At 47.0% G+C, this 25,583-nt stretch overlaps 1 protein-coding gene and 1 pseudogene across 11 annotated transcripts in view; one reads left to right on the forward strand and one right to left on the reverse strand.

Moving 5' to 3' along the window:
* The window catches only part of MTCL1 (microtubule crosslinking factor 1), a 123,274-nt gene that overhangs the window by 29,744 nt on the left and 67,947 nt on the right, over positions 1 to 25,583 (forward strand). The window lies entirely within an intron of this gene.
* LOC115842045 (large ribosomal subunit protein eL33 pseudogene) lies at positions 2,713 to 3,056 on the reverse strand (annotated as a pseudogene).

The following is a 25,583-nucleotide window of genomic DNA, read 5'->3' on the forward strand; positions in this document are numbered from 1 at the left end:
GGGTCTTTCTTTGCAGGAGGATTAGAGACCAGCAGTGCTCAGAGCAGGGAATAAGGTCTGCTCCCTGCTCCTCGGCTTTTATTAGGAGGTGAAAGGGGTCTTGTAAACCCGTGCCGAGGACGAGCCCTTGAGCCCTGTGACACTCGCCCCAGCTGCCTGATAGAAGAATCCCTGGGGAGGTTACAAACCCAGATGCCAGACTACGCCCTGGCCAGTTGCGTCAGAGCATCTGGGGGTGGGACCCAGGCATCTGAGTGGTTGGTTGTGTTGTGTTTCTCAGGCATCTGTGTTTTGTAAAGCTTCCCGGTGCCTTTAGATCAGCTGCCGTCACTGCCCTGGGAGGATGTTGTGTCTGGAGCATCTCTGTAATTGTAGCTAAATAGTTCCCACCTAGGAGTGGAGCTGTGGGTGGGTGAGATTAACGAAGGGTAAAATAAGAGTTTGCAGGACAGGCGTTTGGGGAAGAGGAGGCCTTGGAGTGACCTCTTTCCATCGAAGCAGAGGCCCAGACGACGGGCGGCAGCGTGTAACTGCCCTCGGGCGTGAGTCGGTGCCCAGCCTCAAGTTGTGTGTTTATGACCACTGCAGTCGTAAAGGGCCACGACCATGGGGCTTCCTGGCCGCTAATTATAGTTTTCCTAACGCACATCACAGGCCTGATTCCAGCCTGCTCATGACAGTGGAATTCATCTCTCTCAGGTTCGTTGGAACCTACCACTCATCAAATTTGCTCTGCCCCTCTCTGCCCCTTTCGTTGTCTTTTTTCTCTTCTATCCTTTCCCTCTTTTACTCATCTGCAGCGTGCACACTTCTAGCTGTTGTGGATTGTGTTGTTTGTGTGTGACTCTGGTTCTCCAGGTGACAGCGGGACAGGAACCCGCATTAGGGGGCAGGGTGGCCGTGTGGTCAGTCTCTCCTGTCCTCCTGGTAGCCTCTGAGCCTCTCATGGGGACTTTGAAACCACCCACCCGAGCACTGGGACTTCGTTTCATTCAACTGAACACATTGTCAGTGAAAGGACACTCTTGGGACTTCCCTGGTGGTCCAGCGTGCTTTCACTACAAGGGGTGCGGGTTTGATCCCTGGCTGGGGAACTAAGATCCCACATGCCTCGTGGCGAGGCCAAAAATTTTCTTCTTAATTTTTGCAAAGGGAATAAAAGGACACTCTTGAATTTAATGTATATAAAAATATGACTTTTACATTAAACAAATGGGCCTCAGTAGGGAAAACATAAAATAGTTGATGTCTCCCCACAATTGCCTCATTCTCATTTATCTCATGAGTCTAGTCCTTCCCTGCTTCTTAAATGAAATCTAGATCTATAATTTCTATGGTCACTCTTGAATAATACATAGCCTTCTGTTCACTTTTAACTCCCCCAAATAGTCTCATTTCTGTAATTAAAATAATGATTCTTTTATAATGGTCAGACTCCCTCAAGGCCATGATATGTCCCACCAGTGGGTCCCTCTGACCAGCGGGTTGGCTTTCTTGTCTCTCGTTTTTGGGGCCATTTCAGCAGAATAAAGTGAATTTGGTTTGGGAAAGTGTTTGCTACTTTATTATTGGGTGCATAACAATTCATGATTATCATAACTTGGTAGGTGGTTCTTCTGTTCTTAAATGCATCATCTCTGTTGGTGCTTTTGCCTTGGGTTCCAACGTGTCTGATGCTGCTCTCAGTATCACATTGTACCGATATTGCTACACCGGCTTTCTTTGCAGTATTGTTTGCTGGTATAATTTTTTTACTTTTTTGTTTTCAACTTTTCTGTGTCATGTTTTAAGCAGTTTAAGGCTGAGTGTGTGTGAGAGGTAATCCACGTTTATCTTAATAAGTGAGTTTGTTCCATTTAGAGTTACTGTGATTGCACTTAGAGTTGGACTTGTTCTGCCATGTTATTTACTTTTCCTGCCACCATGTTTTTTTTTCTTCTTTTTGTAACCTTCCTGCATTCCATCAAAAATACAGGGCTTGTTTTTTTTCTCTCTCTGTTGGTTTAGAATTTATATCTCTGTTCTTTGCAAATTTTAACAAACATACTTAAAAGGGTATTTACCATTCTCCTGAAGGACACAAACTCCCTCTGACACTGTGACTTGCTGAAAATAATTGAGTGTCAAATCCCTGCTACCCCATTTTAAGGTCCATTTTATTTTAATTGTAAGTACTTATGCTGATTCACCTTTTACATCTAAATTTACCAACTTTGGTTACCATTTTCTTTCCAGGTTCTGTTACTTCTTGCTGGGATGCATTTAGGGTTATTTCAGTAAGCATAAGTAGGAGATAATCTCTGCACAGAGGCCCCTGTCTATCTAAAAAATACTCTCAAATGGTAATTTAATTGGGTAGAGAATTTTAGGTTAACAGTTGTTTTCCTCAGCACTTCTAAAGATGCAATTCCATTACTTTTTGATACCTGTTGCTGTTGTAGTAACTGTCAGCCTAATTGTTGTTCTTTGCTGGTTGTTCTTTGCTGACTTTCCCTTTGGTTCCTTTTACGTTTTTCTTGTTACCACTGCAGTTTCACATGCAGTGATTCATCTTGATGTGGATTTCTTTTTTTTTTGTAACTTTTATTTTAGTTTTAATGAGATATAATTGACATGCAGCACTGTATAAGTTTAAGGTGTACAGCATAATGATTTGACATATCATTTTTTTTTTTACAAGAGAACAAATCCACAGTTTTATCTACTTTTCAATAAGTTTAAATCCTTGAAGGGTACAGCATCACACGGATTCTGTGTCCAGTGGCGTTAGCAGGAAGGTTGCTTCCAAATTTGGCACAAACCATGCCACTGTTTCCATGAGCGCGAGTTATCTTTCCCCAGATTACTCTGGTTTTAGATTTTCCACCAGGAGTTACTGTGTTGTTCTTTGCTTTGTACATATAAGCACATCTCTTGCCTAGATAGAAATCAGTTTCATCTCGAGCATATACACCATCAGTTTTCAGGAGAGCTGTGTGCTCCCTCTGGTTCCATAGACCCTGCTTAAAGTCAGCAAAAATGGCCTTGGACCACAGCCTTCCAGATATATTTGTCATTTTAGAAGTCCTGTTCCCAGCAGGCTGGAGCACCCATTCTCAGAGGTCAGGGGACCAGCACCGTCAGTCCCATATCTCCTCCATTCTGTCTTCCCTGTTGCTGGATTCCATAGAAATCATGAGCTGGTGGAGCCTCGGGGCCACACCAGTGCCTCGTTGAGGCATATAGCCGAGCCTCCCCCACTTGTTTGCCCCCAGAGTTTCATATATCATTAAATGATTATCACAGTAAGTTTAGTAAGCACGCATCACCTCATATAAATACAAAATTAAAGAAATCAGGAAAAAATTTTTTCTTCCGATGAGAACTCTTAGGATTTACTCAGAACAAATGTCCTATATGTGGATTTCCTCTTATTTATCCACCTTGGGACTTGCAATGTGTTCTCATTTCTTATTGATTGTGGTGGCCCAGCCTGTCTAGCTCAGGGTATGTTTGCTGATGTCTGGGTCCCATTGCCCGGCAGTGTCTGGCAGGCATAGCTGATGACGCAGAGACTGGTAGCAGAAGGTCTCAGTCGGAGCTTCTGGAAGTGAAGATCTGTTTCCCCGAAATACAGGCTCTCTGAGGCAGCCACCGTGTAAATCTTACTGGAGTGCATTGGTCTAAAAGAATAAATATATTTCAATTTTCTTATTTCACCTCTAATGCTCTTCATGAAATAACAGTTTTAGTCAGTTTCATAGTCAACAGCATTTCCCTCCAAAAACGTTTTGCCTTGTCTCCCTTTCCATACTGGAGGACTTTCCTTTCTGTCTGTAGCTATTCACTGGAGCCACCACCGCCATCCAACTAAAAAGCTTAGGAACCCTCTGCTCTGAGCTTACTAGTGCAGTTTTTGTTGTTGTTGTTGTTTGTTTTGCGGTACGCGGGCCTCTTACTGCCGCGGCCTCTCCCGTTGCGGAGCACAGACTCCGGACGCGCAGGCTCAGCGGCCATGGCTCACGGACCCAGCCGCTCTGCGACATGTGGGATCTTCCGGGACCGGGGCACGAACCCGCATCCCCTGCATCGGCAGGCGGACTCTAAACCACTGCGCCACCAGGGAAGCCCCCACTAGTGCAGTTTTTAAACGATAATTTTATGCATTAACCATTTGCTGGAGCGCAATATTGTCATTCTAGCTAAGTTACTCTATATACTAATAAGTCCTTGCATTTATGGGTCTTACAGATGTATTTTTGTCCCCAGTTTAAAGTAGGAAACTCAGAGTGAGCGAGTAGGCGATTTTGGTTTTCTCTTGCAAAGTTATTTTTTATGGGTGCTATTTTTAATTTATTTTTTAATTGAAGTATAGTTGATTTACAGTGTTGTGTTAGTTTCAGGTGTACAGCAAAATGATTCAGTTATATATGTATATATACGTATATGTGTATGTATATATATGTATATTCTTTTTCAGATTGTTTCCCATTATAGGTTATTTAAAAATAATGCATATAGTTCCCTGTGCTATACAGTAGGTCCTTGTTGGTTATCTATTTTATATATAGTAGTGTGTATCGGTTAATCCCAAACTCCTAATTTATCCCTCCCAGTCCTTTCCCCTTTGGTAACCATGAGTTTGTTTTCTATGTGTGTGGGCCTCTTTCTGTTTTGTATATACGTTCATTTGTATCTTTTTTTTAGATTCCGCATATAAGCAATATCATATGATATTTGTCTTTGCCTGGCTTACTTCACTTAGTATGATAATGTCTAGGTCCATCCATGTTACTGGAAATGGCATTATTTTAGTCTTTTTTATGACTGAGTAATATTCCATTGTATGTATATACACACACACACACACACACACACACACACACACACACACACAGCACATCTTCTTTATCCATTCATCTGTTGATGGGCATTTAGGCTGCTTCCATGACCTGGCTATTGTAAATAGTGCTGCAATGAACATTGGGATGCACGTATCTTTTCAAATTACGGTTTTCTCTGGATATATGCCCAGGATTGGGATCGCTGGATCATATGGTAGCTCTATTTTAGTTTTTTAAGGAACCTTCATACTGTTCTCCATAGTGGCTGCACCAATTTGCATTCCCACCAACGGTGTAGGAGGGTTCCCTTTTCTCCACACCCTCTCCAGCATTTATTATCTGTAGACTTTTTGATGATGGCCATTCTGACCGGTGTGGGGTGGTACCTCATTGTAGTTTTGATTTGCATTTCTCTAATAAGTAGCAGTGTTGAGCATCTTTTCATGTACCTTTTGGCCATCTCTATGTCTTCTTTGGAGAAATGTCTATTTAGGTCTTCTGCCCGCTTTTTGATTGGGTTGTTTTTTTTGATATTGAGCTGTATGAGCTGTTTTTATATTTTGGAGATTAATCCCTTGTTGGTTGCATCATTTGCAAATATTTTCTCCCATTCTGTAGGTTGTCTTTTCATTTTCTTTATGGTTTCCTTTGCTGTGCAAAAGCTTTTAAGCTTAATTAGGTCCCATTTGTTTATTTCTGTTTTTATTTCCGCTATTCTCGGAGGCAGATCCAAAAAGATGTTGCTGTGATTTATGTCAAAAAGTGTTCTGTCTTCCTCTAGGAGTTGTATAGCAGCCAGTCTTACATTTAGGTCTTTAATCCATCTTGAGTTTATTTTGTGTATGGTGTTAGGGAGTGTTCTATTTTCTTTCTTTTACATACAGCTGTCCAGTTTTCTCAGCACTATAGGTACTCTTAATGCAAAGCCCCGTGGGTTGATAGCATGATTTTTGAGGAGCTAGTCTTTAATATTTGGAGACGAGTTGGCCAGTAAACACACATAACTAGAAAACTGCTTTGGGAGATTTGGGAAATCTAGCGGACCATTTGCAGAGAATGAAGGCATGGTGTTTCTTTTGCTTTTGGAACGGAAACTAGAGCTGCCTCTTGTGAGCTTGCCCCGCAACACCGCGCCCCCGAACACATTCTGCCCAAGAGCTGCCTTTTCAAGTCAGGTTGGACTGACCTGGTCCGTGGATGAGTAGCACACGGCGCTTTGAGAGTTGGGAGGGAAGCTCACCGACTCCTTCTTGGCCAACTTCTACCATGCCTGGCTCTAGCCGCTACAGCGTATCCACAGACCAGGCTCCACGGAGCGAGAAATCACAGAAGAAGACTTCAGCACCAGGGGCTGTGTTGGAAGGGGGGCCAGTTAACTCGTGGAAGACACCGCAGAAGCCTGGAACTGGTGGGTTTCAGTGCTTGTCATGCGCATCTGAGAAAACATCCCTGAAATGTGGGAGCTAAGGGGTGGGGGCAACGCTAAGGGGTGGCAGAGGGGTGCTGCCAGGAGGCAGGTTCCCTGGCAGGACTGGGGTGTGTGCACAGTAGGGGAGAGGCAGTGACCGAGGGCTGCCTGCCAGGAGCATGAACGTGCCTTCCTGTAGAAATCCCTCTGCGTATCTGTGGCGTCTGTAAGAGAGCCTACGCTGCCTGGGATGTTTCTTCCCTTGTTATTAAGGACGCATGTTCCAGAGATGCACGCCAGCATCTGTCAGAGAGGTCAGAGTAATTCAAGAACGGACGAGAGCATTATTTATCTTGGTGAAGTCTGGTCAGGGAGGGCTTGTGTGCACGTGGATGTGCTGGACGGAGGGTCGCCCCCGACGGCTGTGATTGTAAAGAGGAGGGGGGAGTGACGTAGCTTGTCTCTGGGTTATTAAAACAACCATCTCCTTGGAAAACAACTGAGCGTCTCCCGGAGCCTGTTCTGCTGAGCGAGTTTGGAGGCGAATGTGTCCTAGTAATTAGTTAGTAAAGAAATAGTTGTATGTTGCTCTTTTACTCACTCACCTCCATCTGGCTTGTTTTTTCCATTAACGAAAGTCCAGTCTTTAGAGCTCTCTTACTGCGTTCAGGGAAGCGGAAACCTGCTCAGCTGTGAGAAATCCTTAACAAATAAGATAATGGCCATTTCGAGATAGTGCTTCATGCTTGGGTTTATTTGCACCTTTCAGCCCCTGTGAGGGGAACTGTTTCATCACCCCCATGGGACAGATGCCCCCGAGCCCAAGGAGATGAAGGCGTGTAACCTAAGACAGTTCCTTGCGAGAGCCTTGTGGCTTGCTCGGGGCAGGGACTATGGCTGTCGTTGTGTCCTGAGTGCCAAGGTGGTGCCTGGGCCAGAAGTTGCTCTGATATTTGGTCAGTGAAGTTAAAAATGGAGCATCAAGTGCCAACCGAGTGGTCTCCTCACCGCACGCCTCATGCGGGAGGATACTTGCTTTTGGCGAACATTTCGAAGTGGGATGAGTGGAAGGTTGAAGGGTCTTGGGATTTTTGTTGTGAAACCTCGGTCAGGTCTGCAAAAATGATATGGGTGCTGACGGCAAACTGCACAACCGAGAAAAGCCTGCGGGATGGGAAATGTGAGTGGAATAACAGCTAAATAGAAAACTGCAGGAGACGAGAGGAGAGGGCCCGATGCACCCACCGGCGAGGAAGGGCGTGAGGGAAGTAAGCAGAAACTCGCACATCGGTTAGCGGGTGCCGTAAATTGCAATGCGGTTGCTGCCGGGAGTTCATTTCTCTGTGCTCATCACATCAGGTTAATGGAGAGTTAAATGGCTCTTGAAACAGGCCGGCTGGAGGAGCTGGGAGCTGGGTCCTGTGTCCCGGGGCCTGGCCGCGCTCTGCAGGGGAGGCTCCCTTGCCCGTGCTCCGAGCTGCTTCCATTGCTGCCTGTCCGGCTCCCCCCTGGGGGGCTGCAGCAGAAGTAAGTCACTCGCTGGCTAAAATGAAGGTTTTCCAGGACTGTGTTCCTTTCTGGAGACTCTAGGAGAGGATCCGTTTCCTTGCCCTTTCCAGCCCCCAGGCACATCCTCATTTCTGGGCTCAAACCCTCTTCCTCCACCTTCAGATCCAGCAATGGCAGGATTCTCTCTCCTGCTTCCATTTCCAAGGACCCTGATGACATGGAGCCCACTGGGATAACTCAGGAGTGTCTCCCTATTTCGAGGTCAGCTGATTAGCAGCTGTAATTACCCTTTGGCATATGGCATCATGCAGTCGCAGGTTCCGTGGATTAAGGAAGCGGGCCTTTTGGGGAGGAGGGAATTGTTCTGCCGACTGCAGCAGGGAAACAAGTTTAAAGCTGGTGAGGCTAGAGCTCCTTTATTCCTTCCTGCAATTGCACAGTTGGGAAATTGAGGCCTGGGGCGTAACATTTATTATGCACCACTGGGTATTAAATGCTTCCAATGCTTGTCTAATCTTCACGACCACCCTTTGAAGTGGGCATTTTTATGTTCCCACTTTAATGATAAGAAAACTAAGGCTCACGGCTGACAAGCCTGCCCTCTGTCAGCCTGCCCTGTGTCACAGAGCCGGGACGTGGCAGAGCTGAGAATCTCACACCTCCAGGTGGCAGAGGGCCCAGCCCGTCCATACCCTTCCTACCACCTACCACATGCTGGGTGGGCGTAGCTCCCTAACAGATCCCCGGTTTCCTGCCTGGTGTTCTTTTTCCGTTATACCATTCTGCCAGCTCACATTTTCCTCCAGTGCTGGAGCAATAATACATTTTCCAGAAGTTCCTTTTTCAAGGAAGATTGCGGTATCATTGGTATTTCAAGCCTTCTCAACTTTTGTAACTCCTGATTGCCTTCTCTAAGGGGCACCATGTTTTTTCTCATCCCCTCAGAGCAGGATTTTGTATTGTATTGATAAATTGCCCAGTTCAAACACATCAGAAGATTTACGTGGAAATTCTAAGATGAAAACTTCACCTGGTCCCCATTCCTCTCCCTACCTCCTGCTGTTTCTTGGGACTGAATCCTGGATTTCTTTTATTGTCTTTGGCACATTCCTTCTGTCTGTTTTGTTTCTTCTGTCTTTTTTTTTTTTTTTTTTTAACAAGCTTGGATACTTTAAAAAAGAATGTATGAACTCCGATGTGTGTATGACCCATTTGAACCGTGGTGTAATATCTGTCAGGTTCTGTGAAAAGCTACAGCAGCCCCTTTGTCCAAGACCAGGGCCCTCACATATGGTTTTCTGTTCCTTTTCATCTTTGTAAGGCTCTGGGCTGGGCTGCACTGAAAATCGGAAGAGTCCCTCATTCCGCCACCCAGCCCCATAGGTTCCCTTGTTCTGATGCCTGTGCAGGGCGCAGAACAGGGCAGCCAACCCACAGGAGTTGTCCAGCCATGGTCTTTGGTCTCCACTAATCCCCTGATCCACAAGGGGATAAGAGCTGGGGAGAGGTCTGGGCTGCTCACAAAGGATCAGAGGGACAAAATCACCTCCTAATATGTGAGAGGGTTTGAGATTTGGAGCGTCTCAGTCGTAAACTAAACTCGTTCTCTTTTGCAAACACTGTTTTTAAAAAACATTCCAAACTATATTATCCAGAAAAATAATGTATTTAAAATATGTATACATATATGTATATATACATTATATATATTACATATAATATATGTAAAATTTAAAGAAGAAAGTAAAAAGAATACTCATCTTAGACAGTAGAATGTTACCAGTTTGTTTGACCATCCATGTAAGATAATCTGTCACCCTCAGGTCAACATTATCTTGAATTCTATTTTTTCCTTCCTTTTCTTTATAGTTTGCCAACTGTTTGTATCCCAAAGAAGTATATTGTTTATTTCTTCTAATTTTTATTTTATATTGGAGTATAGTTGATTAACAATGTTGTATTAGTTTCAGGTGTACAGCAGTGATTCAGTTATACATACACATGTATCTATTCTTTTTCAAATTCTTTTCCCATTTAGGTTACTACAGAATATTGAGCAGAGTTCCCTGTGCTATACAGTAGGTCCTTCTTGGTTATCTATTTGAAATAAAGCAGTGTGTATATGTCAATCCCAAACTCCCAATTTATCCCTCCACCCCACCTTTCCCCTCTGGTAACCATAAGTTTGTTTTCTAACTCTGTGAGTCTATTTCTGTTTTGTAACTAAGTTCATTTGTATCATTTTTTTAAGATTCTGCATATAAGCGATGTCATATGATATTTGTCTTTCTCTGTTTGACTTACTTAGTATGATAATCTCTAGGTCCTTCTGTGTTGCTGCAAATGGCATTATTTTATTCTTATGGCTGAGTAGTACTCCATTGTATATATGTACCACATCCTCTTTATCCATTCCTCTGTTGATGGAGATTTAAGTTGCTTCCATGTCTTGGTTACTGTAATAAATAGTGGTGCAATGAACACTGGGGTGCATGTATCTTTTTGAATTATGGTTTTCTCCAGATATATGCCCGGGAGTGGGATTGCTGGATCATATTGTAGTCCTATTTTTAGTTTTTTAAGGAACCTCTCTACTGTTTTCCATAGTGGTTGTATCAATTTACATTCCTACCAACAGTGTAGGAGGGTTCCCTTTTCTCCACACCCGCTCCAGCATTTACTGTTTGTAGACTTTTTGATGGCTATTCTGACTGGTGTGAGGTGATACCTCATTGTAGTTTTGATTTGCATTTCTCTAATAATTAGCGATATTGAGCATCATGTTGCGATGTTGGCATTTTCACGTGCCTCTTGGCCACCTGTATGTCTTTGGAGAAATGTCTGTTTAGGTCTTCTGCCCATTTTTTGATTGGGTTTTCTTTTGATGTTGAGCTGCATGAGCTGTTCGTAAATTTTGGAGACCAATCCCTTGTCAGTCACGTCGTTTGCAAACATGTTCTCCCATTCTGAGTGTTGTCTTTTCGTTTTGTTCATGGTTTTCTTTGTTGTGCAAAAGCTTTTAATTTTTTGTTTGTTTTGTTTGTTTTTTGTGGTACGTGGGCCTCTCACTGTTGTGGCCTCTCCCGTTGCGGAGCACAGGCTCCAGACGCACGGGCTCAGCGACCATGGCTCGTGGGCCCAGCCGCTCCACAGCACGTGGGATCTTCCTGGACCGGGGCACGAACCCGTGTCCCCTGCATCGGCAGGCGGACTCCCAACCACTGCGCCACCAGGGAAGCCCAATCATATGATTTTTATTCTTCAGTTTGTTGATGTGGTGTATCACACTGATTGATTTGCGGATATTGAAAAATCCACGCATCCCTGGGATAAATCCCACTTGATCGTGGTGTATGATCCTTTTAATGTGCTGCTGGATTCCATTTGCTAGTATTATGTTGAGGATTTTTGTGTCTATGTTCATCAGTGATATTGGCCTGTAATTTTCTTTTGTGTATCTTTGTCTGGTTTTGGTATCAGGGTGATGGTGGCCTCATAGAATGAGTTTGGGAGTGTTCCTTCCTCTGCAATTTTTTGGTGTAGTTTCAGAAGGATAGGTGTTAACTCTTCTCTAAATGTTTGGTAGAATTTGCCTGTGAAGCCATCTGGTTCTGGACTTCTGTTGGTTGGGAGTTTTTTTTTCTTTTTACCCTTTTGGGAAATTTGATATTCTAACCTAGGTAACTCCAAATTAAAAAACGCCAGCTTTTTCTTAAATTTTTGTACAGTTCCACTTGCAGTTACATATAAACTTAGATATTAGTGATATTTTTTAAAATAAAAGGGAAGGCTTTTGCCAACTTTTAGAAAAATGTTTATTTTCTTACTAGTCATACATTTTATACACATCAGTGTATATATGTCAATCCCAATCTCCCAATTCATCCCACCCCCACCCCCCCACCGCTTTCCCCTTGGTGTTCGTACGTTTATTCTCTACATCTGTGTCTCAATTTCTGCTCTGAAAACTGGTTCATCTGTACCATTTTCTAGGTTCCACGTATATGCGTTAATATACAATATTTGTTCTTCTCTTTCTGACTTAACTTCACTCTGGTTGGGAGTGTTTTAATCACAGTTTCAGTTTCATTACTTGTGATTGGTCTGTTCATATTTTGTATTTCTTCCTGGTTCAGTCTTGGGAGATTGTACCTTTCTAAGAATTTTTTCATTTCTTCTAGGTTGTCTATTTTATTGGCATATAGCTACTTGCAGTAGTCTCTTATGATCCTTTGTGTTTCTGTAGTGTCTGTTATAACTTCTCCTTGTTCATTTCTAATTTTATTGAATTGAGCCCTCTCCCTTTTTTTTCTTGATGAGTCTGGCTAAAGTTTTATCAATTTTGTTTTTCTTTTCAAAGAACTGGCTTTTAGTTTCATTGATCTTTTCTATTTTCTTTGTCTCTATTTCATTTATTTCTGCTCTGATCTTTATGATTTCTTTCCTTCTACTAACTTTGGGTTTGGTTTGTTGTTCTTTCTCTAGTTGCTTCAGGTGTAAGGTTAGGTTGTTGATTTGAGGTTTTTCATGTTTCCTGAGGTATATTGTTTAGTTTTGCTTTTTTTTTTTTGCGGTACGCCGGCCTCTCACTGTTGTGGCCTCTCCCGTTGCGGAGCACAGGCCCCGGACGGGCAGGCTCAGCGGCCGTGGCTCACGGGCCCAGCCGCTCCACAGCATGTGGGATCTTCCCGGACCGGGGCACGAACCCGCGTCCCCTGCATCGGCAGGCGGACTCTCAACCACTCTGCCACCAGGGAAACCCTAGTCTTGCTTATTTATTTATTTATTTTTATAATTTTTTTCTTTTTTCTTTTTTTTTTTTTGCGGTACGCGGGCCTCTCACTGTTGTGGCCTCTCCCGCCGCGGAGCACAGGCTCCGGACGCGCAGGCCCAGCGGCCATGGCTCACAGGCCCAGCCACTCCGTGGCATGTGGGATCCTCCCAGACCGGGGCATGAACCCGCGTCCCCTGCATCGGCAGGCGGACTCCCAACCATCTGCGCCACCAGGGAAGCCCGTCTTGCTTATTTTTGAATAAGCAATGGAATGGAGTCATACTGTAGATAGTCTTCTGTGACATATTGTATCACTGGATGGTACAGTTTTGATATTCATCCATGCTGATGCAGGTAGCTGTAGTCTATTCATTGTCACTGCTCTTTGTTACGGGCACTGTCTGGATTTCTCCTCTTGTCTTTTGGGTTGTTTGGTTGCTTCTCGTTATTATAAAACCGTGTTTCTGGTTATTATATAACCATGTCATAAAAACATGCCTCGGCATCTCCCCGTTCCTGTGTGTCATCACTTCTCCAATGTATATTCCTAAGAGGAGGTGTGCTGGGCTATAGGATGTGTACGTGTTCAACTTATGTTATTTTTGTTGTTTAAAAATTGTGGCAAAATATACGTAACATAACGTTTACCGTTTTGACCATTTTTTGGTGTACAGTTTAGTGACATTAAGTTCATTCACATTATTGTGCTACCATCACCAACATCCATCTCCAGAGCATTTTTTCATCTTACAAAACTGAAACTCTGTACCCATCAAACACGAATTTCCTCTTCTCCCGCCTTCCAAGCCCTTAGCAGCCACCATTCTACTTTCTGTCTCTATGAATTTGGCTACTCTAGGTACCTCGTATAAGTGGAATCATGCAATATTTGGCCTTTTATGACTGGCTGATTTTTCTTAGCATGATGTCCTGAGGTTCACGCGTGTTATAACACGTCGGAATTTCCTTCCTTGTTAAAGCTAAATAATACTCTATTGTGTGTATTGACCACATTTTGTTTACCCATTGATCTGTCAGACACTTGCGTTGCTTTCACCTCTTGGCTCTTGTGAACAATATTGCTATGAACATGGGTGTACAAATATCTCTTCAAGTCCTACTTTCAATTCTTCTGGGGTACATACTCAGAAGTGGAATTTCTGGATCAGATGGTAATTCTATTTTTAATGTTTTGAGGGCCCTCTGTTCTTTTCCACGATGGCTGAACTCTTTTACATTCCATCAGCTATGCACAAGGAGTTCCAGTTTATCCACATCCTCACCAACACTTGTTATTTTCTAATTGTTTCATAGCATCCGTCCTTATGGGTGTTAAAAGGTGTCTCATGGTGGTTTTGACCTGTGTTTCCACAATGACTGGTGATGCTGAGCATCTTTTCATGTGCCTATCGGCCATCTGTGTCTCTTCTTTGGACAAATGTCTATTTAAGTCCTTTGCATATGTTCCATTTTACTAAGAAATGGCAAATGGTTTATCTAAGTGGTTGTAATAGCTTATACCTAACCAGCAATTTATGAAAATTTCATTATGTATATCTGTGCCACTCTTGTATGGTCAGACTTTCTGCCATCTGCTGAATGAAATGATATATCCTTATGGTTTTAGCTTGCAAATGCTATAAAGTGTCATCTTCTGGTTTGTGATGTATCGTTCTCATTTTTTTGGGTAATATCTTTTGATGAACAGAAGTTTAAATTTTAATGTGGTTAAATTGATCAGTCTTGGGCTTCCCTGGTGGCGCAGTGGTTGAGAGTCCGCCTGCCGATGCAGGGGGCACGGGTTCGTGCCCCGGTCCGGGAAGATCCCACATGCCGCGGAGTGGCTGGGCCCATGAGCCGTGGCCGCTGAGCCTGCGCGTCCGGAGCCTGTGCTCCGCAACGGGAGAGGCCACAACAGTGAGAGGCCCGCGTACTGCAAAAAAAAAAAAAAAAAAAATTGATCAGTCTCTTCCTTTATGGCACATGCTCCCAGGTCATGAACATATTTTCCTATAATTTTTTATAGGTTTGGCAACTTTCACAATTAGGTTCTTCACCCAAATAGGATTTAGCTGTGAGGTAGGGTGTGAGTGGAGCTTTTCTCATTTCCCCAGGTGGATGACCCGTTGAATTGTTTCTTAGAGCAGTCCGCCCATTATCAGGGACCTTTTGCAAACTGTACACCCTTTTCCCCCTATTCTGACAAGTGAATCCTGAAGTGTGTGTGTGTGTGTTTGTGAAAAAACACCCAGTGGGCTCTGACCTCTGCTCTTGCTGGGAACCGCTGCCACGAGGGGGAATATCTCACCTGTTGACGGGCTGCTAGAGTGTATTAGTAGAGTGGTCTGTTAGTCACGTGTCTTCAGCTCTGTTCAGAGCTAACCGGCTGCCCTCTCAGGGTTGGACCTGGAACCTTGTCTTGTATTATATACTTTTACATGTCTGTGTTCTGAAGAAATGAAGAGAGGGTTGACTGGCAAGTTTATCACAGGTAACATGAGGCAGCTGTAAGGATGCAGCCAAAGGGGTGATGGCCCTGGTTTTCCCACCTGGCAGATGTTTTTTTGACCTGTCCCCCCACGTCCTCCCTGGAGATGATGTTTCCTAGGGGGCCAGCATTTTCTTTTTTAATCGGGGTCGTTCCTGCCTCCCTCCCTAGGCAGGTGGTCATGGGGAGTTGGGAGGCATGTCTAGGTTGCCTGGGGGATACAGCCATGGCTGTCACTGCTGTTACTGGCGTTGTTATTCTGGGCCAAGGTGAGGGGCATGATGGGGGGGCGTCCCATGTAATTCCAATCCACAAAACCCTGGAGATGCTAAAGTGGGTGCTCCCCCACATGATTCCTTGTCCTCTTTGGAGTAAAATAAGGTTGAGGGTCAGTCGGTGGTCTTCCTTCTTGTAAGGAAGTCTCTCTCCCAAGGTGCTTTTAGGAGCTGCAGACCCTGCTGCCACCTCCCCGCCGCTACGCTTGCTCGCCATCCCCCCACGCTGGAGAGCTGAGTCCTCCCTGTGGTGGAGCCCAGAGCTCCTGGAGCGATGGACATGGGTTATTGATGCGGGATGATTAACCATAATTATCTCATGATATTTGGTTGTAATGAATACATACCTGAGGATTGGGTGTGCCTACAATGGGATTTTTTTTTTTTTAATTGGACTGATCTCTCTGGGCTTCCCATGGGGAAACTCTGTCCTTAAGAGACTTAAAACGCCGAGTTCACTGTAAATGCAAAAAGGGGGGGTGTTCTGTTCTCAGAGAAAGCAGACAGCAGCTGAATGCTGGGAGCCAGTTGCAGGTTTAGCTTGGGAATCTGGCTAAACTTGCAGGTTCGCTTCTCCCCATGACAACTGTTGCCTGGGGCCCACTGATAATCACAGCGGTCATTCTTCCCGAGTGTCCTGCAATGGCCTGGCTCTTCCCAGTGGAAATCTGAGAGGATGCTCAGCTTTCTGGAGTGACTACGTCCACAGCCTTAGACCTTCCCTGGCGGGTCCTCAGGTGCTGCCAACCCACACGGGTACCAGGGACCCCTGGGCTGCCGTCACAAAGTGCCACAAACTGGGCGTTGGCTTAAAAACCAGAAGTTTATTCTCTCCCAGTTGTGGAGTCTAGAATCAAGATGTCACAGGGCCACGCCGTCTCTGCAGGCTCTGGGGGGGGGGGCCTGTCCAGGCCTCTCTGCTCTTCTGCTCCCGGGCTCCCTGGCTTCAGCTGCCTAACTGCCGTCTCTGCCTCCGTCCTCACAAAGACATCTTCCCCTATGTGTCTGCGCCCCACAAGCTGTTCTCTTTCCCTCCCTCTCTATCTCTGTGTCTCTCTGACTCTGCTCCTCTAACGAGGACACCAGTCACGCTGGATTAGGACCTATCCTCGTCCAGGTGATCGCATCTTACCTCAGTGACATCTGCAAAGACCCCGTTTCCAGTTAAGGGTCCATGCACAGGTACGGGGGTTAGGACTGACCAGATCTATTTATTTATTTACTTATTTGGTTGCGCCGGGTCTTAGCTGCGGAAGGCGGGCTCCTTAGTTGCGGCATGTGGGATCTAGTTCCTGACCAGGGATTGAACCCGGGCCCCCTGCATTGGGGGTGCAGAGGCTTAACCACTGCGCCACCAGGGAAGTCCCATTGAGCAGATCTTTCTGGGGGACACAGTTCACCCCACAGCACTGGACGCCCAGAGATGGAGAGAAAGCCCCTGGAAACTCTCGTAGGAATGTGACATCCACACGCAGGGTCAGTGGGCTTGCATGTTCCGTTTCTTCTCTTGGTAATTCATTTTACTGTACTTCTCTTAAACTGGAGGGGTCGCCTGAGCAGGGCTGCCTGACCCTATCCTCACCGCCTCCCCCCAAGTCCCCCACACTGGGGTCCCCCGAGAGGCCTCCCATGGGGGTCAGGACAGCTGGCTGGACGTCACCCCAGCTCCCCTTCCTCACTTCCATGTTGTGGTGGGTCCACTAGTCCTCAGTTCCCAAACGCTCAGAACTGCCCTTGGCCGCCATCTCTGCAGGCTCCGCGGGCCCAGTCAGCTTCCTCCACCGCAGGGTCTCCTGGTCCTGCCCCTTCAGTTCCGGCCTCTATTGCAGGGGTCCCATCCCGCCCCCCCCACTCGGCCCTGCCCTCCAATCAGTTCTGCACAGTCTCTCCCAGTCCCAGCAATCACTGGGGACTGGCTTTCCGGTGGATGAAGTAAACTCCTTAGCTGGGCATCAGGAAGCCCCTTCCACCATTGTCTTCCACGCCATCCCCAGGAGCCCTGGTGACCGCCCAGGCCACGTGCCATACACCTGCTCCTGCCTCCAGGCTGCAGCCCCCTGGTCGGCTGCCCCTGCAGGGCCCTCTCCCCTCCAGTCCCTGGTGCTGAGGCTCCCAGATCCCTGAAGAACCCTCTGGAAGTGAGTGCTCCCCCCCTGGGAGCTCCAGCACGCATCACACACTGCCCTGTTTTGTTCTTATTCGGGTGTGCGTCTGGACATCTCTGCTGGACCCTAAGCTCCTTGAAGGCAGACACTGTCTTAGGCGTTTTTATCTCCGTCACGGTGGAGTTCTATTTAACATACAGTCAAACTCAAATGACTATTTGCTGAATGAATGAATATCGGTGCCAACTAAGGCTGAGCAGCTGAGCCCACTCTGGTGAAGGTGAGGGCCCCTGGCACGTGCGTCCCCATGCAGACAGGTGGAGCTCCTCTCCCTCCCCGCCGAGAATACAGGGCCATCATGCATCGCCACTACATTAGCTGTTGACGCCAACACACTAAGTTGATAAAAATAATTTTTTTTTAAACTGTAAACATTTCTACCTAAGTCCCTTAAAACTCCCCGTGGTTTCTGCTTTTCATCGACAGTGAAATGTTTTATGACTTTGGTACAATACGTATAATGAGCAAAAGATAAACTCCCACTTGGAGAAAATACTAAACAAAAATTTCGACAAGCTTAAAGAAACCAAATATTTATAACCAAGAGAAAGAAAACGAAAATAGTTGATGGCAACTTATTTAATAACAGGATGAATGAAAATTCAGAGCTACAGAAAAATATCACTGACTCACGTTTTCAGATGCTAGGGTGTGAGATATATGCCATATATAAGATATATAAATATGTGTAACATATGTATTTCTGTTGGAACTATGGAAATTGATGGATTGGAACAGATTCTTCAGAATTTCTTTTATGTTAGTTCAGGGTCAGCCACTTCTGTGTTTTGGGGTGGAATCAGTGGACCGAGGGTGAGATGTTGGTGAGGGAACCACTTGGTTTGTAAACTGGGACGGACACCAGATCCTTGTATCTTACAACCTGAGGTCATAGGTGGTCACCGCTGCTTTTCAGGGGCTGTCAGTGACCTAAGGGGTGCTGTCCTTTCAAAGCACTTTGATGCACAAGGACGAAAGAAGTGTCCTCTGGTAGCACCACCAGCACATGACACCACCATCGCAGTGTCAGGCCTCATCTCTACTTTTAGTCCTGTTATAAATGGAGACCCAGGGCTCGCCTCGGGTGACCTCAGGAGACAGTTGGCCACTTACCTTATTTGTTTGGCAGCAGTAAGAGATGGGGTTTTTGATCCACCAGCAGCGTTTTTGATTTCTGAGGCTTTCTTCCCTGTGCAGTATCCCCAAACTCATTTCATAAAGGCATCGAAAAGCCATTAGAAAATAACAGCTGCTCTGCGGCACACCGGCTGCAGTTGCCCAGCCTCCGGCCCTGGCCTTGGCAGTGATGGAATCGTTTCAGAGAGGGACGTGCTGGAATGAGAGGGAGGGGTCAGATTGCCTGAGCGGGGCCTCAGGCCATGCAGTGTGACCGCCCTGGGGGCACAGGGTGTGGTGTGGCTGGGTTGAGCCGGCCAAGGGCAGACCACATGAGACGCGTGTCCCACTCGGATTGTTGGATGAAGGCAGTGGAGCGCCCCAGGAGGGCTTTAAAAGGTGAGTGACACGCTTAGAATTGCCTCTTTGGGAGACGACCAGCAGGAGAGTGACGCCGGAGGAGAAAGGCCAGTTTGGAAGCTGTTGCAACAGTCTAAACGGGAAACACCAGCCTGGACCAAGGCAGGTGCAGCAGGTGACGGGTTGGAGCTCGTAAAGGCTGTGCCACCTGCTAAAACCCATGAGAACAGTACCTCCCGCTGTAGTGGCACCAGCCTCAGCGTACAGTGCCGGGGAGCCCAGGGCCTGTTCCCCTGTCACTTCCTAACCGTGTGTCTCAGGCAGATTGCTTAATTATTGGAACTTCAGCATCTGCACGTGTAAAGTAGACCTGTCCCTACCTCATAAGCTTGTTCTGACGTTTAAGTGAGATGAAGCTTTGCTCCAAGAGGAGGTCTGGGCTAACATAAAATTATATTTTGAATTCGTTGTTGTTAATCTGTGAGAATATTAATGTTGTCAGCCGGTTGGCCGTGTGAGACTGCCACCGCCGGACCAGCCTGGACAGAGCCCAGACCCGGGGGCTGGGCACCCAGTGCCCAGTACCCAGCACTGCAGGAGCTGTCGGCTGGCTGGCTGGCTGGGCGAGGAAGGAAATTTCTATCTTATCGGATGGAGGGCAGGGAGCAGCTCTAGAGAATGGCCCAGCTCTTCCCTGGGGTTGCAAACCTGGACCCCAAATGCATACATCCGGAGGGACGCTGCTCTGCCACAGGCTTGAGAACAATTTTTCTCAGCTTGGGAGGAGTCGTAGCAAGATTATTGAAATGCTTTTTGAAGGCATGGCGGTTACAATCAGATTACTCATCTGACTTGAGGGAGTTCTTGGTTTATTAAAGTGGCTTTTCTTCATTACAGTTTAGCGACTTGCCAGTAGAAGTTTATTTTGGGGAGTCACAGGATAGGCATCTGTGGGTTTGCTGGAGTTGAGGCCTGCGGAGCTGCCTTCTGTGTGTGTGTTGATGTGTTTATTGGACCAGCATCGGGAGAGAGTTACTGGAGAGGGCAGGGGAGTAGCTGCGGGGCCAGTTGGGGGAGGGATGCAGCGGGGGGGGGGGGGGGGGGGCGGGTCCCTCCCAGGCCTTCACGCGGGGAAGATGCGATGCGCGGTGCTCTGGGCGCCGGACCCAAAGCAGAGCAAGTGCGTGTGGACAGGTGACTGCGCCTCTTCACGCTCCACGTGCTCCCCTCTCCGCACTCGGGTTGTGTGTGTCTGGCTTCTATTGAGAAGAAAATATTTGTTCAAAAGAGATTCGTAAGGCTCACGCGGCCACCGACCTTGAGCTCTGACTTGAACGTTTATAAGGAATTTTAACATGTTTGGACATAGCTTGTGTGTGTTCTGTCAAAAGCAGGTTCCAGAAGAGCATTCCACCAGGCGCTTGGTTCTCTGTTTTAAGTTTTGTGTGAGGAGACGTTAAACACGTCTCTTTCAATGACCACCCAGGAGTGTAACGTGATATTTTAGCCGTGCTTCTGGGGATGCGAGCGATGCCGTTACTACCGTTCTGGGTTGTGCTCAAAAGGTGGCCATCCCAGTCCTTCCAGAATAGGTTGGTGGTGTTTTGGAACAAGATCATTTAAATTTTGTGCTGTAATTTCTCACTGGGATGGTGTTTTTGACACTCATTGCCCGTACGTCAACACTAAAAACAAGCGCTTTTTGTTCTTGGGGAGGGGTTTGCTCCTTGCCCTTCAACAGCCAAAGAGACACGCAGCAAACCTTTCTCATTGTTTCGAATCTCGCATATCCAGTGCAGGAAGGACAGGTGGAGGGGTGAGATACAGGGGGGTCTGCAGGAAGGGCAGGTGTAGGGGGTGAGATACAGGGGGGTCTGCAGGAAGGGCAAGTGAGGTCCGCCGCTGCCCAAAGAGGAGCCACTGCTTTTTGAGAGGGGACATCACAATAAAAAATAGTTCTATTTTGGTTGTCATGCAGCAGATGAGATTAAATTAGAAACGCCTGGCGCTGGGACAGGTGAAGTTGATGATATTGTCTCTGGAAAGTTGTTTCATTAATCTGGGCATAAGGTGTTGAGGACCTAGCTTAGGGTAGTGATGCTGGAAATGAGGGGGACTGATACATATGGTGGGGGTATCTTGAAAGGGGGTCTGTTGATGAATTGATAAGACGGAATGGAAGAGAAGAGGTTGTGAGGACTCCAGTGCTTTGAATCTGGGACATCTTGATGGCAAATGGAGAGGGCTGATTTGGGGTAAAGAGGCTGAGGTCAGGGTTGGCTTATAGAACGAGAAAATCAAACATCATCTAATGTTTTAAGTGAGAACAGCTAAATAATGTTATTTTGAGGAAGACGTGTAAATTTCATCACGCTGTGTAAGAATCATCTGCATATTACAAGTACTGGAGAGTAGTTTTGCAGACTGTTAAACTTTTTTTTTTTTTTAACATTAAAGCTTCCACATACTCATTGCATAATAAAGGAAAGAGAGCTGACAGTTGATAACTTCAATAGAAAAAACATTTTTTTAAGTTTTATAGTTGTCTCTAGCAACTGTGACTTGTTTTTCCAGGTTTATTTGGAGGAAAGTTTAAGAAAGGCCAGGTCTGGCTCTTTGTCTCAGAGAAAACCACACAGAAGAGCAGATGAAACAAAGAGTGAAAATATGTCTAGTCTTAGGTGCACTGTAGTTTTTAGGCCAGATGCAGAGTGCTTCTAAGGTTTTGGGGGTAACTGTTTAAAAATCTTACTGGCTACTTTCCCACTTTTTTTTTTTTTTTTTGCGGTACGCGGGCCTCTCACTGCTGTGGCCTCTCCCGTTGCGGAGCACAGGCTCCGGACGCGCAGGCTCAGCGGCCACGGCTCACGGGCCCAGCCGCTCCGTGGCATGGGGGATCCTCCCAGACCGGGGAACGAACCCGCGTCCCCTGCATCGGCAGGTGGACCCCCAACCACTGCGCCACCAGAGAAGCCCTACTTTCCCACTTTTTAAACCCAGTAGAACGTTATTGAAAAGTATTGTCGCAGGTGATTTCTAGAAATGATGATCATTGATCTAGGCACTCCTCAAGGATGGTGGAGCTGCTTTGGGGGTGCAGGCGCCCTCTTGCCGGACACATAGGCTGTTGCAGGACCACAGGGCCCCTGCCCTGCAGGAGGGATGAGCGGGGGAGGGTTTGCCCAGAAACCACAGGGGAGGCAGAAGCACTGGGCCCTGAGAAGCCTCAGGGATTGCGGAGGGCAAACTTGGGCACCACTGCCATACCTACCGTGCCCGTACTGATCTGTTTCTGCAGGGAGCCAGGGTGGAACTGAGCCAAGGCAGAGGCTGGCTGCACTTGAACTCTTACTCTCTTGGTCCCTAGGCCAGGAAACAGGTTGGCATAGCAGAGCCAGGGGGCCCTCAGAGAGGGATGAGAGGAGAACTGGTGAGACCAAACCCCCAGTCAGGCAGTAGGGTCCCCTGGCTGGGCTGATGGCATCATCGACGGGCGACCTTGTGCACACTCGGAGCTGCACGTGGAGGAGCCCAGGGTGGGCAAGGTGGTTTTCACCACCAGTTCAAATCCCTTTTTAAAGGATCAGATGCTAAATTCTCTTGTAGGCATGACCTTTGAATCTAGTGGTTTCCCTTTCATTCAAATATAAAGTCCGTAGGCAACACGCAATCGTTATTTGAAGTAAAGATATTGACAGCCATGGGATTTATTGATACGAGCCAACAAGCTAGCCTGTTAGAGTTCCAGGGATGCTGACGTGAGACTCTGGGGTCAGAAACAGAGGACTTTTACTCGGGGCAGAGCAGGCAGTATCACCAGTCAGGTCCCCAAGTCTAGGGAGCAGGACCCAATGGGCCCAGACGGATGCTGCAGTCACAGTGGGCTCGTGTCCCTGCTGAGGAACTGAGCTGCAGCGACCCACTATTTCATAGCACATGGTAGGCAAGCCTGCTCTCTGTTGCAGAGGGAGATGTTACCGAATCCCTCAAGGTTGCTCCCTGCAAACACAGTGCTGAAAAATGGTCCAGGTATAGACTGGGCCCGAGCCTTGCATGCATGGCACACCCAACAAAATGTGCAGGTATGTGAGAGGCCCACAGATACCATCTCCTGATGATGTAAAAATATAACTGTAATGATGTTATAGGTGAAAATCTGGAAAGAGTGTTAAAAATTTGTGTCTGTTTAATAAAGGACCATTTCACAGCATGTCATTTGGCTATATATTTCAAATTTAAAATATATATTCTTATTTCAAACTATTTGAAAATCCTATTTTTCCTACAGACTGTGTTATAAACAACTGCTTGCAAAATGTTCTCCCCTCTGTCTCTTACTCTCACCTTTATTTTTAAACCATCATGTATAAAATAACCGCTGTGTGCACAGCATTCTACCAGGTGCCATTGGGCATACGGAGGAAGTAGGTGATTCAGTCCTAGCCCTTGGTTTTCTGACATATTAGGATGATGAGGCAGGCTTCCGTGAAGCCGCCAAAATAAATCTATCCAGTGCTTGATAATGCAATACAATGATGCCAGAGAAAAGTGAACCAAATTATTTTGTACGCTTTCCCTCAAGAGTGGTTACATACTTTTTATTTTTTATTTTATTTATTTATTTTTGGCTGCATTGGGTCTTCGTTGCTGCGCGTGGGCTTTCTCTAGGTGCAGCGAGCCGGGGTTCCTCTTTGTTGTGGTGTGTGGGCTTCTCACTGCGGTGGCGTATCTTGTCGTGGAGCACAGGCTCTAGGTGCACAGCCTTCAGTAGTTGAGGCACATGGGCTCAGTAGTTGTGGCTCGCGGGCTTAGTTGCTCCGTGGCCTGTGGGATCTTCCTGGACCAGGGCTTGAACGCGTGTCTCCTGCACTGGCAGGCGGATTCTTAACCACTGTGCCACCAGGGAAGTCCCGGTTCCATATTTTTTTAATCGGTCTGCACTCCCGTAGCCATAGGCACCGTGGGTCCTAACAGCTATAGTGCAGGTGCGTGCAGTTCTGCAACATATCTGCTACCTGATAGTGCCACCCGACTCCCTCGCTGTGTCTTGTGTGCTCTCTTGTTCTCTGTCTCTGTCTCCCAGGCATTAAGCATAGGGGTATCCGTGGGAAAGGGGTTTAGTTCCTCAGGCTTTCTGGTGGGAGGAAATTGCTCGCGGGTGGAACTCACATCAGAAAATGTCCCCAAGGCCACACTGGCTCTTTGGTCATTTTCACATGACAGTGTCAGAGCCCCCTGGCTGGGAGCAGCTGGCTTGACCAGGAGGGGGTCAGCCGACACTGAAGCTGAGATCACTGAAATCATTACTTTAGAGTCTCTGGGAACCTGTGACGTAGACACGCTGCATAACGACGTAGCACCTTTGAGTCATGCCGAGCACATCCGTGCTACGTGCTCGCTCCCCACCTCCACTCTGGAGGGCGTCCACCCACGGGACGGCGTGGCCCAGGGCCTTGCCTGAGGTCATACAACTAGCGACAGGACGAGGTCCGGGACTCAAGCTTTCTGATGCCAAGGTCCCAAGTGCTTTTTGGGTTTTTGGCTGTTATTGTTGTTTTGTAAACCAGGATTTATTTGAGATGAAAACTACCATATCAGTACAAAAAATTGGTATGTCCTCGATGCTCTCAGCCTGCACAGGCGCCGTTCCTTATGAGAGCGCGATGACCCGGCAAGGCTTCCTGTCTGCCAGGGACACTCCAAAGGCATCATGCAGCCGTGTCCTTGCCTCCCCCGGGACCAACTCTGTCCCAGAAAATTCCCCGGAAGCCACTGCAGCTTCTTAGGATTCCAGGACATCTCTCCGGGGCCCCCAAGACAACCTGCCCTATTTTGTGAAGGGTCAGGACTATTTTTAGTGTCCAAGCCCCCTCTGAGAGAACATAGTCCCGTGTGTGGGGCAGGCTGGATGGGGGTTCGTGCAGCAAGTTACAGCACAGCACACAAGTGTGATTACCCTCATCTGTCGTGCTGGGCTTGTATTCAGTGTTAGAACCAGCAGGCGTGGAGTGAGGGCCGTAGGCTCTGTCCTGGGAGCAGGGTGCCTGAGCTGTAGCACACGAGGCTGTGGTCTCTCTTGTAGGGAGCCAGGCCTTTCCAGAGGGAGCGAGGCAGTCTGGGGACTCGGGCCCTCGTCTCTTTCCATTACGAAACAGTGCGGGATTTCAGCCCTCTTCTCCTTTCCATTACGAAACAGTGTGGGATTTCAGCCCTCGCCAGCCATGAAGAATTGAGTGTAGCAAAAGCAAGAGATTCAACTTCTCACTCAGAGTTTCAGGACTATTGACGGAGGAAGGCAAACTTTTTGGATATAAAAAATTTACAGACTTTACAAGGGGAGGGAGAGGGAGAAGATAGAGTGTGAAAGAGGAGAGAGGGCGTCTTTACCTGGAATTCAGATGTTGTCAGCTTTAAGCACCTAGATCACGGTCACAAACCGCAGAGTGCTTAAAAAATGCTCCGAAGCCCCAAAGGTGCTGCCATGAATGCCAAGAGACGCATCCGGCGGGCGAGGTCTCCTCCTGGAGCCCTTCTCCCTGATGTTGGCTGGATTTTACCTGCGTGCTCATCCGGTCCCCCAGCCCCTAATCAATTGATACCAGCCGGTCAGCTGGAGCCAGGCAAAGGCTCCACTGATGTCCTAATGACCAGTGAGGGGGCAGCTC

The sequence above is a fragment of the Globicephala melas genome, chromosome 13 (genome assembly GCF_963455315.2).
Source record: "Globicephala melas chromosome 13, mGloMel1.2, whole genome shotgun sequence".
NCBI classification, from domain to species: Eukaryota; Metazoa; Chordata; class Mammalia; order Artiodactyla; family Delphinidae; genus Globicephala; species Globicephala melas.